Below are 15,349 nucleotides of genomic sequence, written 5' to 3' on the forward strand. Positions count from 1 at the left end.
CATGAAGTATAATTGTAATACATGGTGTTTAACTAATTTGCATTGTCCTAAATAATGCTATTGTGCTCAGGATAGATTGTGAACTGCTAGAGAACAGGCTCTTAGTCATCTTTGATTATCTGATATCTAGCACAGTGATTAGGCAATATTTTTCTTTATGAATAAATCCTTTGGGACCAGTCTATGACATACAAACTATATGACTGTTTCTTCAGAACCAATCAATGACAAAGAAAATATAGGACAGTTCAAAATGCACCCATACTTTAAAAAAATATGAGACAAGCATAGTATTGCTTTGGTAATCTGATAAGAGATCTGAGACATCGTTATACATTTCTCCTGCAATAAAAAAAACAAAAACAAACAAACAAAAAACCCCTCATTTTACTTATTAGGAAACTTCTGACTCCAACCTTTTCTTTCCTTTTTTGTAAGAAGAAACCTCTCAAAGCATGTCTTAGCTGCTTACTTTCCCTTGGGGACAAGGGGACGAGAGTTGGGATTCGGGGCAGCAGAATTTGAGCTTGTTAGATTATGTCTCATATGACCATAGAACTCAGACATAGAAATGTTCTAAAGAGATCAAAAAGCAGGAAAAAACTTCAGATATCAAGACAGACTGTTCTACGTTGTGAGAGGTGGGACTATCAGTCACTGGAAACAACCGAGAGGGTTCTCTTTTTTTCTCTCCAAAACAGAAAATAGCTATTCTTTTTTTCCAGCAGTTTCCCCTGAAGCAACATCAGCGGTTCTTATTGTGTACAGGGCCAAAAAAGTAAGTTATCAACAAGTTCTGAGAATTGCTTTAAGGCCAGAAAAAGTTCATGGCTTATGAAGAATGTCATCTTAAGGAGTGGCAAAGCGACTGTTTACTTCCTTCTCCCCCTGTCCTTCCTACCACTTTAAACATTTCATTCTTTATCATTTTGCAGGACTGGGCTTGCTAGTGGCTGTCTGTTCAGAAAAGTAATACTCTTGTGGTTGAACCCAATACCTGCAACATGTGCAGTTCAGTATGTAGGATTCATGAGTTCGCACTCACAACCAGACGCCAACAGATCTAGGTAGATCCGGGCACACATTTATTAGATTTAATTTTTAAGTAAATGCTTATATTTTTAATAAAGATAATGCCAGTTGTCAAAATAAATAGAAATGAGTTTTTTTGTTGCTGTTGAAAAACTAAAGGTTTAAATTCTTAAAAAATTAAAAAAATTTTTACATATACTATAAGCTGAGTTTTAAGCAAAGAGTAATTATGTCTATTGTTGTTGTTGACATCTTCAAATTAAAGGTAGCAAAGTAATGAACAGTGAAATAAATTTAAATAGCATTAGATTTACAAGACGTTGGATTTATATGTATACTATATTTCTTTATAAAAAGGGACATATTCTTACAAAACTTTTAAAGATACCTTATATTATTTCAAAGTACTATCTTTATATATCTCCATTTTCTAACTCTTGTCATTTTTATTTATTCAGGAGGGATGTTTAAACTCAGGTTACTGAGTTCACTTTAGGATAAATGATAAGCAGCCCTATCTTTTTCTTCCCCATAAAATTTCTGAAGGTCAAATAAATAGTGTTTGTTTAATAACTTAAAGCACTTTTGCAAATGTTAACTTACCAAGGGGATATAGGCTGTTTTATTTTGTTTTGTGGACATGGCATTTAATTTTTTTTCACCCCTTGGGCCTGACTGAATGTGTGGGTTATGAGTGTAGCCTCATTACAGATCTGAGTTAGGGTACACCAGAGGAAACCTTTGGCCATTGTAGGAAATCAGGTGAAAGGAGACCCACATGATAGAAGTTAGAAGAAATGTTTCAGGTATGAACATGGCTTGTGAGGAAGAAACCAGCTTATTTTGTGGCAGAACTCAACTACAGTTGAGAGATTAGACATTCTTGTCCAAAGAGAATGGTAGAGGGTTTAAAGAACAAAATATGACAGTACTTCTTGAAATTATAGACATATATTGAACCAAAGATTCTTTAATGCATTTATCCATTCACCATTTATCTATTTATTCAGCATTTAAAATTAATTCTAGTTTATTCCCTTCAAGAGTCTTCCCTCTACCCAACAAGATATTTATGGGTGAATCCAAAATGAGTACCCTATAGGTTTTGTGATTATAGAAGACTCAGTTTTTCCAATTCAATTGTGACCTTCCTCTGATCACTTTCCTTCTCTAATCCTTGTCTATTTCTTCACACGTATTTGGCATTTTTGTTATGTTTTGTTATATTTTTAATCTTTTAAAAAATATCTGATTATTGCCTGACTCCAAATTTATGTCTCTGTGGTCCCAGCATTTTGATTTCAGATCATCACACCTAGAACAATAATTCTAGTAACTACCACCTTTATTTTGTCAAGTGTCACAACCATGCTCTGCTTTGACAGGTCCAACGAGGATAACTTCGAACTGAAGAAACAGTATGAATGGATGGCCAAGGCACAATTGGCAAACTAGCCCATATCACTGTCTTTAGAATACATTTTGCTGAAACCATCAGTTACAGATTTATTAATTAATAAGAACCTTGTTTCCTTGTACCAATTATGTACTACACCAAAGTTCTGAAAACTCACCTCTCTTCCTGGTGGAGAAATATCTCCAACAAAAGCCTTTACATATGAGATCAACTCAAGATTATTGTATGTATTATTGGATGCATTCTGTGTTGTGGGGTCATAAGGATTTTATTCCATGAACCTCAGTGATATGAAAGATTAAAAAATTAATGCAATAAAAAATTTGCCTTTAATTCAACAAGAATGAAGGGGTGTATTGGTGATTGCTGGGAGAATCACGAAATTGAAAAAAATGACTTAGGGTCTAAATGCAGGAGCTTAGAACTCAGTGGGAGAAATGCACAAATACATAAATATGAGTCAGGCTATAAGTTACAAGAGAAAAATAAATAAAAATGCATATTCTAGTAATGTACAACAAGGAGAAATTAACTTTAACCAAGAGGCTCTGTAAAGGTTATCAGAAAATAAAGGCATAGACATATATGTTCTTTTTATAGGCAGAGGAAACAATCTGAGTAAGGAAGCTGATAATTTGCCAACTTCATATATTAGTTTATTCAACCAACCTTCATTACTGATCTCATGTTGGCTGGCATTAGAGAAATGGAAGGTGCATGTCTATGCCAATAAGGAGCATCCAACCTGCCAGGGAGGAGAGATACAGACAATTACAATTTGAACACTGAGGTAACAGGGAAGGGCAGTCTTAGAGGCTTTTTCTAAGGCAGTGATTTCCCAGAATCTCCTGGAGATATTTTAAGAAATTATGACGCCTGGAAGTCACAATCTCTGCGGGTACCTGCTTTTTCATTACAACTCCCCAGGTGATTCTGATGCTCAAACTGTTGGATTTAGAATCAATCAGCTACGAGGTAATGAAACCTGAATTTAGAAGAAGGCAAAGAGGAAAAGTCTCAGGCAGGAATCTTACAGGCAGAGGGAAGAGTTTTTTTTCAGATGCTGGAGAGAGTGTTAATTGGTGCAAAGAAGCTACGTGTGTGTTAGGAGTCATAACACATGAATCTAGAGATGCAGAGAAGGGTCAAATTGAGAAAAATCTCTGTGCCATTCTAAATACTTTGAATTTTATCCTGATAATGATGGGAATAATTTAAAGGGAAATGGAGAACATTGTGGCAAAGGAGGCACCAAGGAGTTGCTGCTAATGCATTTGATTCTAAAGGAATATTTTCTCTCTGATGTTTAAGTTTTTTGGTTGTAACATTTCACTAAAGTGGAGCGGGGGCACATCATTATTCTTTCTTTATCATAAACATTTTCACTCTTAGCACGATATGCATTGGTATCTGAGCGTTCTAATTAGTGATTTCTGATCACAAAATAAAATCTAGGAACACTCAGTTCTTAAGAAGTGGCTGTAAACAAAATGTGTGTGCAATGCGCTTGGTGACAAGAGGATGAGAAGGTGTCCTCCAGCCCTTTTGAATCTCACGGGCAGCAAGGAAAGTGGAAAGCGAAGGAGGTTTGGATCATATTTGTCTCAGTAACAGTTTTATCTTAGTTGAGCTATTTTCCCAGAGCCTCAGTTCCTTTATCTGTAAGATGAAACAGATGAACAAGATTATCTCAAAGGCAGCTTTCCAGTCTTAGCCATGAGTTTCTAGGGAAAGGGGTGGTACACATGCCAAGAAGAGTCTACCTTGTCTAGTGCAGCAATTTTCAACCTTTTCCTCTCATGACACACATAAACTAATTACTAAAATTTTGTGGCAAACCAAAAAATATATTTTTTGCCAGCCTGACAAAAAATAGGTATAGCTTTGATTCATTCACAGTGGATGGCTACTGATGTGTTGGCTGTTGTCATTTTTTCTTTTTGACAGTCTGAGGGAAAAAGGGTCAGTGGCCCTGACTGAATAGTCAGGCATTACATGTTTCAGAAATTGCTGTGGCACATGGGTTGAAAAATCACTGGACTAGTGGTATTAGGATGGTATTTTGTAGAGTCAGTCAGACCTGGAATCCTGGCTGCATTTTACAAGTTGTGAAATTTGGGATAAGTTAAAATATCACCCTAATCATTTTCTTATTTCCTATTTCCTCATCAATAAAATGCATCTTTATAATGGTAATTACCTTTTATGATTGTTGGGCAAATGAAAAGAGATAATATTTGGGAAAAATTAGCTCAGTTCATGGCATTAACAAGCCCTCAAAAATGTTATTAATATTAGCAAAGAGTTAATGTTAACTCAAAGAAGAGTTTACATACAAAGAGGGTCTTCATGCTGCACTTATGGAAAGATAATATGCAAAGAGTTCTTTAAAGATGAAAGAGAATCTCAGCAGGTCTGCTTGGAAGGTGAGAGAGAAGAGGCAAGAGTGGCAGGAGAGGTCTTTCTAGAAGAGGTTAGAACTACACAGCATTTCCTCACATGTGTAAAGTGGGATACAAATACCATAGAGCCTTCTACCTTTCATAAGTGATGCCACTCAACTTCATTGCTTCCCTGAGGGCAGGTTGGTTGAAACTCTCTCACTGATAAATTCAGACAAAAAAAAGTGACTGGCTTCATAATTTCAGCAGACACATTTCCTAGTATCAGGGTGCTAATCCAAGTATCTTGAGTGCCAGGTTCTGATTCCATTCTGTTCAATGGTGGTAAGGATCTTACGTCTGAGTCCTGCATTAGGATCTTCAGAAGTCAAGATTTGGGGCAGACATCTGTTAGAGTGCAGGCCTGTCCCTGAATGTTTGCCTGAATGTTTACTAGGTTCAAGTGGGTTCTCTTTTCTCTGGAGGACCTCCATTTCCCTGACTCACCTACCTTGGCTTTCATAACTTTCTTTGGATGATATCTACAATGATCAAATTTATTAGATGATTCTTAGAGCTGTATTATTATCATATAATATATGACAAGAAAATCTAAAGTGTACCTGGGAGTAAAACCAAGTACATAGAATTCCAGTTCAGTATTTTCTACTATTAAAGTGCCTTTCTCTTAAATGTAAAATATATTCAAAATAAACTATATTATTACAGGGCCACCATAAAGGGACCTTTTTTTTAAAAAAAATATACACGTTTAACATTATTTACATTAACATTGTCATTTAAAGCTTGATGTTATACAACGCAAAAAGACATTTTTTAAGAATTCTGTCATCAAAATTTAAACAGTAGAAACAGCAATAGCTATGTAAGTATAAGTTATATACATTAAATCAAATCATTGGAGATTTTTTTCAGTATTGAAACTATACAAATGAAATAAATGGCAAAAGGACCTAAGGTGGATTATAAGTTGCTTTAGGACCTAAATAAAAATTCTGAATAGTCAGACTTCCTCTGCTGTGTTTCATATTTACTTATATTCTGGGTCAAGCTACTTAACCAAAAGGTCTGATTTCAGAAACATTTAGCTTTATAGCAAAAGTTTTCACATCTAGTTACGACTTTCAAAGAAAATGACATGTCAGTGCTAATGTCACCTGCTGGTTCCCTTTTGAACAGTACACAAACAATTATGTCAACTCTATGGAAACTTAAACAGGTATCAAAAAATGGAACAATTATGCACAGTTTAGTATATAATGTTAAGTTTTTCCCATCTAAAAATTAATCAGTGACAGACATCACAAACTGTAGTTGACTTGGTTTCAGGAAACAGGCATTTGAGAATTAAACGTTTTTGTTACCTGTTCCTGTTCACTCCAGGACAGGGGTTTTGTAGGCCACCATGCTGTTTACTTTGTGGATTGTAGTAGTGAAGGAATGCAGACAGACTTGCTCTGAAATGATAATAAACTGTGGTCCCTACTCTTCCCACTTTTCAGGTACAACCAAATCTTTGTATCGATCAGCAGATCAAAGGAACAAGAAACTTCCAACAGTGGCAGAAATGTCTCTGTAACTGTGATTTGTCTGATCATTGAGTGGGTTTCATCTTGGACAGCTTTCTGAGATCTCTCTCTGCGTGTACTATCTTCGGCAGTTTTGTCACAGTCAATATCAAACTGCCATCTTTCAAGGACCTTACCACGTTCAATACTCGAGAAGACTACCACCAGTTTCTGAACTAACACTTGTATAACCAGTCTTTTAGTTGTTTCACCACATTATTTAGGTATTTCATAACCTCGGGATCAGTAGCCACAAACAAGGTGAGTCCATTATTTCTGCACTCGAGTAAAGGTTTCAGAGGGAAAAATGCCACGCTGATCTAAAATGCTGTTGATGCCAAATGACAAGGACTCGGCCACGATTTCGGCACTCCCGCGCAGGGTGTCACCGTGCTCCCGGGAGAGCTGCTGCTCCATGGCCAGACCCACGGTAAAGGTGCGCGGCCTCTGCACACAGCGATCCGCACAACAGCGACCACAGGGCTCCGATAGGCTCTGTAGAGGCTACGGACCTTTTTAGGATGCACATAGTAAACATATCTGTCTGACAGTGAGATAGGAAATATTTATTAAGAGCCTAAATGTTACTGAATATTTTCCCCCACTAGAATATTTTCTTTGATGGATTTCTAGTGTCTAACAGGATGGTTTGTACATAGAGTTCACCCATTCTTTTATTCATTCTCTCAACATATATTTATGGAGACAGAGCATTCAATAAAGCTAGCCAATAGCCTATTACCACGGAGCTTAAATGTTACACAAACCTACAGACACCCCAGCATGTGAGCTTTACAATGATGTAATCATTGTTTCATGTTGTTGAGCATTTAAAGCAAAAGCAGAAAAAGAATAAAGGATTTCTGCTTCCAAGTCTTTATAGGGTGCTGGTCACAGACTTATTCCTCAATAATGTGATGTATATTTATACCCCTTTGCCTTTGCTCAAGGTATTTCCCTTGTCAGGAACACTTGGTTCCCTTCTTTTGTGATTACCAAATTCTTATCATTCAAGAACCAAATCAACCATCATCTTTTCCAAGAAACATTTTGTAATAATTGCCTAGGGAGATTAATTATTCCATCATTTGTCCTCTTAAAACATTTTTCAGAAACATATATTTCAACACAAGATCTTTCTTTTTATCTGTTTGTCATCTATATTTCTATCTAGCTAGCTAGCTAGCTAGCTAGCTATCCATCCTCTCTTTTGATTGCAAATTTATTGAATGGTATTTTATTGATATGTGGATATTAATTGCCTAATCTTCTGTTTGACACATTCTACTTGGTGAGTTCTTTTTGTATTGTTATATTTTGTTAAACATCATTTGGAGACATTAAAATAACACATAAAAAACCCTGAGATGATGACATACTAAACTATAGGATTGTAAGTGCAATAGACAGAGAGGGCAGTAAGCTAATTATAGGAAGTCAGGCTTTGTGAAGTTAGTATTCCTCCCTTTGTTGATGATTAGTATTATAATAAATGGCAATAATAATAAAAAAACATTTCAGCCAAAATAAATAGAATAAATGTATGTTCAGAGACAAAAGTAAATAGAGGTTAAGAGAGAAATTGCATAATGACTAGAGTAGATACTCCACTGAGGACTGAGGAGGCCAAAAGGGAGTGTCATACAACTGTCTTATGAGGTGTGTATTAGTCAGCATTTTACAGAAAAACAAAACTAATTTATATATTTATATATAAAACACTGTAGCTGTGATTGTCTGATATATATGGTAGACAAGCCAAGTCCTAAGATCTGCAGGTGAATGGGCAAAGTGGAAACTCAGGGGAATTAGTTCCCAAGTCCAAAGATCTGAGAACCACAAGAGCCAATTATATCGTTCCTATCTGAAGGCTGGCAGTCTCTCTAGACCAAGAAAGAAGAGAAAATGTTTCATTTTAAGTCTGAAAGAGGGGTAAAAACTAATGTCCCATTTCAAGGGCAGTCTAGTGGGAAGAATTCCCTCTTACTTGGGGAGGTTCAGCCTTGTGGTTCTATTCAGGCCTTCAGTGGATTGAGTGAGACCCACCCACGTTAAGGAGGATAATCTGCTTTACTTAGTCTACTGATGTCAATGTTAATCTCATTGAATACTACCTTCACAGGAATACTCAAAGTAATGTTTGACCAAATACCTGGGCACCTCAGGGCTCGCTCAAGTTAATACATAAAGTTAATCATTTGGAATGAGTGGATTTGGGGTTCTAGTGGGGATCATTCTTAAGGACAAAGCAGCATGAGCAAAGGTATAAATCAGGAAAGGACAAGGTATTTGTGGTTTCAATAATGGTCACCTACATGGAGCACAGCCCAGGATATGGAGAGGGAGTGGCAAAATGCCCCCACCCTAGCTCCTCTCCTCTCAACAATCAAGTCCTTTGAATTTCTGTTCTCTTCTCACTTTCTTCTGCTTTTCCAGCTCAAGGAAATACTACTGGAAATATAACATATAGATAAATTTTGAAGATTAAAAATATTAAGCTGATGGATTTGTTTCTAAATCTTGCGTTACATGTCAAGGAATGAGAGGGACAATTAAGGCATGAAGTTGCTTCTTCTTGGTAGGCAGAAGGAAACAAGTCTTGCAAATTAGCCGACACAAGGTAGAGTCCCAGGAACCAGTGCTGAGTAGGATGGGATGAGATTATTCTGACTGTTCAGGATGGTGAATACAAACTGTACCCAAGGGAGCACAAAAGGTAAAATCTAGAGAATCCAGTAAGTTTTCAAGTCCAAAGGGTCAGTCAGTACTGAGGATTAAATGATAAACACCAAAAACTCTGAATCCAGGAAGCTATTGAAAAACAGTGAGATAGAGTGATGTGGGTCAAAGAACAAGGGAAGAAATGAATAGATAGGACACAAGGTCATTTCCTAAAATATAATTAATTGACTAGGAGTTGTTTATATTTGATTTCCTGCACCTGGTTTAAAGGTTAAAGATTAGGACAGATAGGTATTAGATTTACAGATAGCAGTAAAAAGAGGTGCTATCTGATCTGTCTGCTACTTGATCACTTGATCTACTTTCTAAAACCTAGAGTATTCCTCAACAAATAGGAAGTTAATTCATATTCCTCAATCTGAAATGGAAGCTTTTTCACCATATGACCATAGCCTTCCAGTGCAGTTTCATTTTTTTCTGTTGTCTTAAACACACTAAACTATAGGTATAGCGGAACACTCACTGCTTCATCTTTCGCTTTGTCCTCCTGTCTGAATAATCAATTACTTTATCATTGATGTTTCTTTAGCACTGGTGTTTTGAATGAAACTTCAAGTTAGTTATCTACTATTTTAGGGACTTCCTTTGAGCACAAGTCCTTCCAAATGCACTGAGTTAAGAATACATCAATTAAGTCAACTGAATTGTAAAGATGGACACAAGAGTTTTGGTAAGGGCACAGCATGAGAGTTTGTATGAGCATCTCTTACAATTTTCTGACAATTGGCAGTGTTTTCTTGACCAGCATGGGTTAAGTATACATGGGACATTCACCATTTACATAGCTTTTGTGATTTAAAAAGAAGAGCTGAAACTGACTCCCTAAGTTAACACTTAAAAGTTGGGAGAGAAAACAAGAAGAAGAAAATTAAAAATGGTCAGAAAAAAAATTAGTAATGGTTAATTGAAGCTGTTTGAGTTGATTGAAGAAAAAGTTTAATGTATGAAGAGAAGCCTGATTCCAATGGGCTCATTTAATTCCATTTTAATAATGAGCATAAGGATATATGTGGAAGGTCACAGGCCATTCAAGAGAAACAGTTCCATGTTAGGATGGCCTCATGGGTTACCCATTGACTTAAAGGGAGTGAAATGCTGACCTTTGACACCAAGTTTATTCTACTATGATTCACACAAATCACCCCTGATGGCTTAATCATACTGTACCATGATGAACATCTTGTTATTCCAGATGAAATAAATTACAGAAAGAGTAAAGATATATGCATTGCTCCTGAATTTGAAGTATGACTTTTGATAAATGATTCACCAAGTCATCTCTGAAGTTGACTTCAGCATTACTCAAATTCTATGCAAAGTAAGAGTACAAATTTTCCAGAGCCCGATGCTCCCCCAAGCATTCTCCAAATTCTTTCTCTATTTGACCGTCTCCAATGTCAAGAAACCCACCAGATCAGACCACTTCCCTTTCAGTCAGTCTGAATTGTTGGAAAGTAGTTTAACTGAGCATCATTCTGCTTTTTTTGTGCTTTAACAATAGTTTCTGAAGCCTTCTAGAAAGATCCTCATTCTTGTTCTATATGGTGGCCTTCCTATTATTTAAAACCCACTGTCACATTCATTATCTCCTCTATTTAGACTTAAAATACTCTCTTCAACCCAACTCCCTTCATTCATACCTAATATGAGATCGTTGTCAATCTCTTCACTAACCTCCCTAACTGGAACTTTCTCTTCTAGACAGGTTCTTATTTATCTTACGTAGTGGTATTTGGGAGTAAACACAACAAATCCAGATGTTTTGTGGCCCAGGTGAGCACTAGAGTTCCAGTCTAACACCAATGTATAGGTTTATCCTATAGTGTATATCCAGTGTATAGGTTTTTCAACTGAAATAGTTTTAGTATCAGTTTCAATTTAGGTCAGTAGGCAATAGATATCACACTCGAAAAGGAAATGAGAAACTCCAGGCAGTGGTTGCAAAAGAGGTGTCTTAAAACCAGTTTTCCTTCTCTTAGTGGAACAGCTATCTCAGCTCTGCCCTCCTTACCTTTATCCCAGGAAGGAAGGAAGGAAGGAAGGAAGGAAGGAAGGAAGGAAGGAAGGAAGGAAGGAAGGAAGGAAGGAAGTTAGTTAACTCTGAGAAAAGAGACAAATGCCATAAGATATTTTTGGAGAGAGCTGTTGGTGTGCATTGAGCCCCACTTCCCTGCCAGCACAGGGAGGATGAAAGTTCTTGTACCTCACTTTAAGCCTAGGGAAAGGAGTTTGAACTCATCTGTTATGAAAGCCTGGTATTTGTTCCCTGGATCTGGAGAAACATACTGGACCACTGCTGTATTCTCAGGCAAAAAGAAATTTAAAGGGTAGAGGCTATGCGAGGTGCATCGCTCTGAGGCCTGTGTGATCTCATATAATGAGCTTGGCCTATATACAGGGGCACAGATATTTATACCCCTGGAATCAGGCTGCTTCTTTGTGCCTTAAAATTACAGAAAAAATTTACATTACCAAAGAATGACAGAAATGTCATGAGACTTATCCTAGATTTTATCCAAGAGGCAGGGGAAGAATTGGCTCAAACCGAGCAGATTTGAACAGATTGTAAGAGATAAAAATAAACTTTGCTTCATGATTACACCTGTTCTTTCTCATATGTTCAGTTTACTAATTTTGTTAATATAAATCATACATATACATATATACACATGCATACAAGTATACACACACATACCTATACAGGGGTCTGGCAGAAATAATGCCTGCTTGAGTATGGTTGGTAGGGTAATAATATGGGTGTATAAATTTATAGTTTTAACTTGAACATTTCACCTAAAATGTCATATCATATGCTTGAGTATGATATTGTTATGTTACAGAATTAGATACTTATGATTTTATAATAGAATATTTTATAATAAAAAAGGGATGCTATTTGTGCCAGACCCTGTACTGTGTGTGTATATACACACAAGCACACACACATTCTTATACATATACACACACACACACACACACACACACACATATGAAGGGGGAGACCAAAAACCCCAGAGTTTATTTATAAAAAATTGTGTATTTATTATTACACATTTAAATTTCAGTCACTTTCAAAAGTACTCTCCATTTGATGCAATACACCTATTGAGACATTTCTTCTACTGCTCAAAACAGTTTTTTGAACTTGTCAATTTTCATGCCTTTTAGTGCTTCTGCTGTTTTTTGTTTCACATGTTCCACACTGGCAAACGTTTTCCCTTTGAGGACTTTTTTCACTGGGAAAACAAACTAAAATGTGTAGCTCTGGTGAGATTGAGTGAATAGGGATGGTGGAGCATGAAGGCCATACCATTTGTGGTCAAAAACTGCTGAACACGCAGCACGGTGTGGGCAGGTGTGCTCATAAATCACCCATCATGAAATGGGCAAAAGCTTTGAAAGAGTCTTCAGAAAAATTTGTCAAATGCAGCCTCTCACAACAACACCTGCTGGTACACTGATACAAGTGGGTTCCTAGAACACTCATCTGTCAGGGGAAGACTGCACTACAAGGGGTCTGCCCTCCAGAAGATAATTCTGTTTTTTGGGGTGTCCTCCTTCATTCACATGTGTATATATGGTGTATATGTAGAAGAGCAAGGTCGTAACATAAACATCATAATAGCTATAATTTATTGATTGTATATTATTTTCCAGGTACTGTTTCAAGACATTTACAGATGTTATTTATTTTTCACAGTCCTCTTAGACAGAACTCATTATTCTCAGTTAATTGAGTAAGCTATTAAGTAGCTTGCCCAAGAGCTCACATGTATTAATATCTTAGCCTGAACTCGAGTATGCCTGGCTCTGAGGTCCAAGCTTTTAACCACCAATACACTCTGCCATTAATTATAGTCAGCATGGCCTTTGACAACAGCTGATTATATTGTTTAGATTGTCCCAATGGGCACTGGGCGATTAAAAAGGAGTGAGAAGACTATTCATAAGATGTAGTATAAATCAGCATATTCCTTCTAAGGAATATAGTGATTAGAGAAAGAACAACTTGAGACACTAACAGAAGGAACAGAGTTAACAGAAAACAACTTATTTTTCTCAATTGAAAATGCAGAGCTGCTTCCACCTACAGGATGAAGGGACGATTGCAGTGTTTTCAGTAGTGAAATTAACCTCTTAGACCAGCATCCAGAGCGCCAGGCTGAGGGTGTCACTCACTTCATCACCAGGTGGCTCTAAAGCTCCAACCAGGAGAAGTGCCGACCTGACCAAATACCTTAGGGATCGTGCAGAACAAAGATCCCTGGCACTGCAAAGATGATCAAATCATTTCTGCCAGCTTAGTATTTATCCTGGGGGCCCCGAGTGGTTCAGAAAGAGCAAGTCCAACATTACTTCCCCTTCTGTAAGATGTGGGGCTGGGAGGACTAAATTAAATTCAACATATATTTATTAAGAGCTTACTATGTGTCTGGCAGGATTTTAAGCACTTGATATGTGTTGGTAAAAAAAAAACAGAGCTTTCTGTCTTCACAGAGCTTAGATGAGATAAAGTGTTTGACAATACTTTGTAAATACTATTAAACCACAGGCATAGTGATCATTGTTCATTGTGTTTATCCTATATTGGGAAATCCTGCATATTTCCACCTAATGTATCTGTGCACTGGGAGTGGCACTCTAACTTGAGGCTGTAATCAGAATGACCTGAATGGGGATCTTCACTTCAGACCACCAGCCTGGCTCTGGTCCCCTCAGTGCAGCTTCTCAAAGACAAGGGCCAGATCTTCCACCTGCTGTTTTCTCTGTGTCCCTTGGACCTAGCATAGTACTGGAGTCAGTATAGGCTCTGAATGGAATGAAACTAACCTAGGCTTGAGTTGATAAAGCTAAATATTGGAAGCTAAGGGCATAGCCTGAAAGTGTAAGTGATATGCCTGTGTAGACTTGTGAGTGGTGTATTCTGCATGTGCACCCTCCATCCTCACAGCTCCCTGCACATTTATCTCTTCTTAGAAGTTCCCTCATGTCTGATTCATGAAGTCCTTCCTGCTCTGCTAGTCTGCATGGCTCTCCTTTCTTGGATCTCCTTTCATATTATGGCCACACTCACAGGAATTAACATTTAAACATGATTTTCTTATGCTATTCTCTAAAAGTAGTAAGCATACAACACCTAGTACAATGTTGGAAATGAAATAAATCATTTGCAGTTTATATCTTTCTTGTGAAAGAATCTCTGATTTTCAGAGATCGATGTGTACATGTGTATGTTTGCACGTAGAACGTGTGCGTGCACTCAATGTCTATTACTTTCCTTAATTGTTTCCATTAAGTTCTGATATTTGGATTTGGAGTGTGCTTTTGGAACTAGGCAGAGAAGAGTTTTTACCACAGATGTAATTCTGATATCTCCCTTCACACAGCTTTGTCTATAATCTGTAGAATATGACTCCAAAAAGTAGTATGCTGGTTTTAATGCAGATTTTTCTGTTTTCATTTCTCAAAGCATGATCATCTATTTCAGAATCAGAATTTTTTATAAGACATATGTAAATGTGAATTCCTATCCTCCACTCCTAATTTCCTGAGTCCAAATCTCTGAGGTTTGTGCTCCCAGGTACATTATAGCAAATGGCTTTGGAGATTCCAGTGTTCACTCAAGTTTAAGATCCATTGCCCTGGGGCGCACTGTTAGCAGGAAAAGTACGTTGCGAAAGGTCCCTTGGTGGAAAGCTAGCAGCTAAGTCCAGGACTTTTCCTGTAAGGGGCATGTGCTTTTGGAATTAGTTTCCTCTCCCAGATCAATAGAGCATGAGCATTTTAGATTTTAGGGCACAGGAAAAGATTTGCTTGTGAGTCACCAAAGCAGCATGTGTGCATTGCAGCTGACTTACACCATAGATAATTGCATTATCTGAATGAGCACTTTTAAAGATAAGTATTATTTTCATAATTGTTAAGTTAAATAAATAAAATAAGCAAAACTGAAAGCATCTGTAATATATCTCATAAACTAATAATAACTACTGTTAATGTGTACATCCTTATTTATGATAAAAATTAAGCTTATATTCTAAATAAGGTTTTACATCCAGCTTTCAGATTTAATTTTATATTAAAATTTATCTTTTCTATATTTTAAGACAATTAAAATGAGAAAATAGTAAGTTTTAGTCATAAAATGTATTATTTTAATATATTCTTGAAGGATGTTGTAGCAATAC

At 36.9% G+C, this 15,349-nt stretch overlaps 1 pseudogene; it reads right to left on the reverse strand.

Annotated features, from left to right (window-relative positions):
* Positions 1-6,225: 6,225 nt before the first annotated feature.
* Positions 6,226-6,836, reverse strand: LOC129079980 (mitotic spindle assembly checkpoint protein MAD2A-like; annotated as a pseudogene).
* Positions 6,837-15,349: the final 8,513 nt, after the last annotated feature.

This window comes from Pteronotus mesoamericanus, unplaced genomic scaffold (genome assembly GCF_021234165.1).
Source record: "Pteronotus mesoamericanus isolate MK-2021 breed Mesoamerican mustached bat unplaced genomic scaffold, CSHL_Meso_final contig_82, whole genome shotgun sequence".
Lineage (NCBI taxonomy): Eukaryota > Metazoa > Chordata > Mammalia > Chiroptera > Mormoopidae > Pteronotus > Pteronotus mesoamericanus.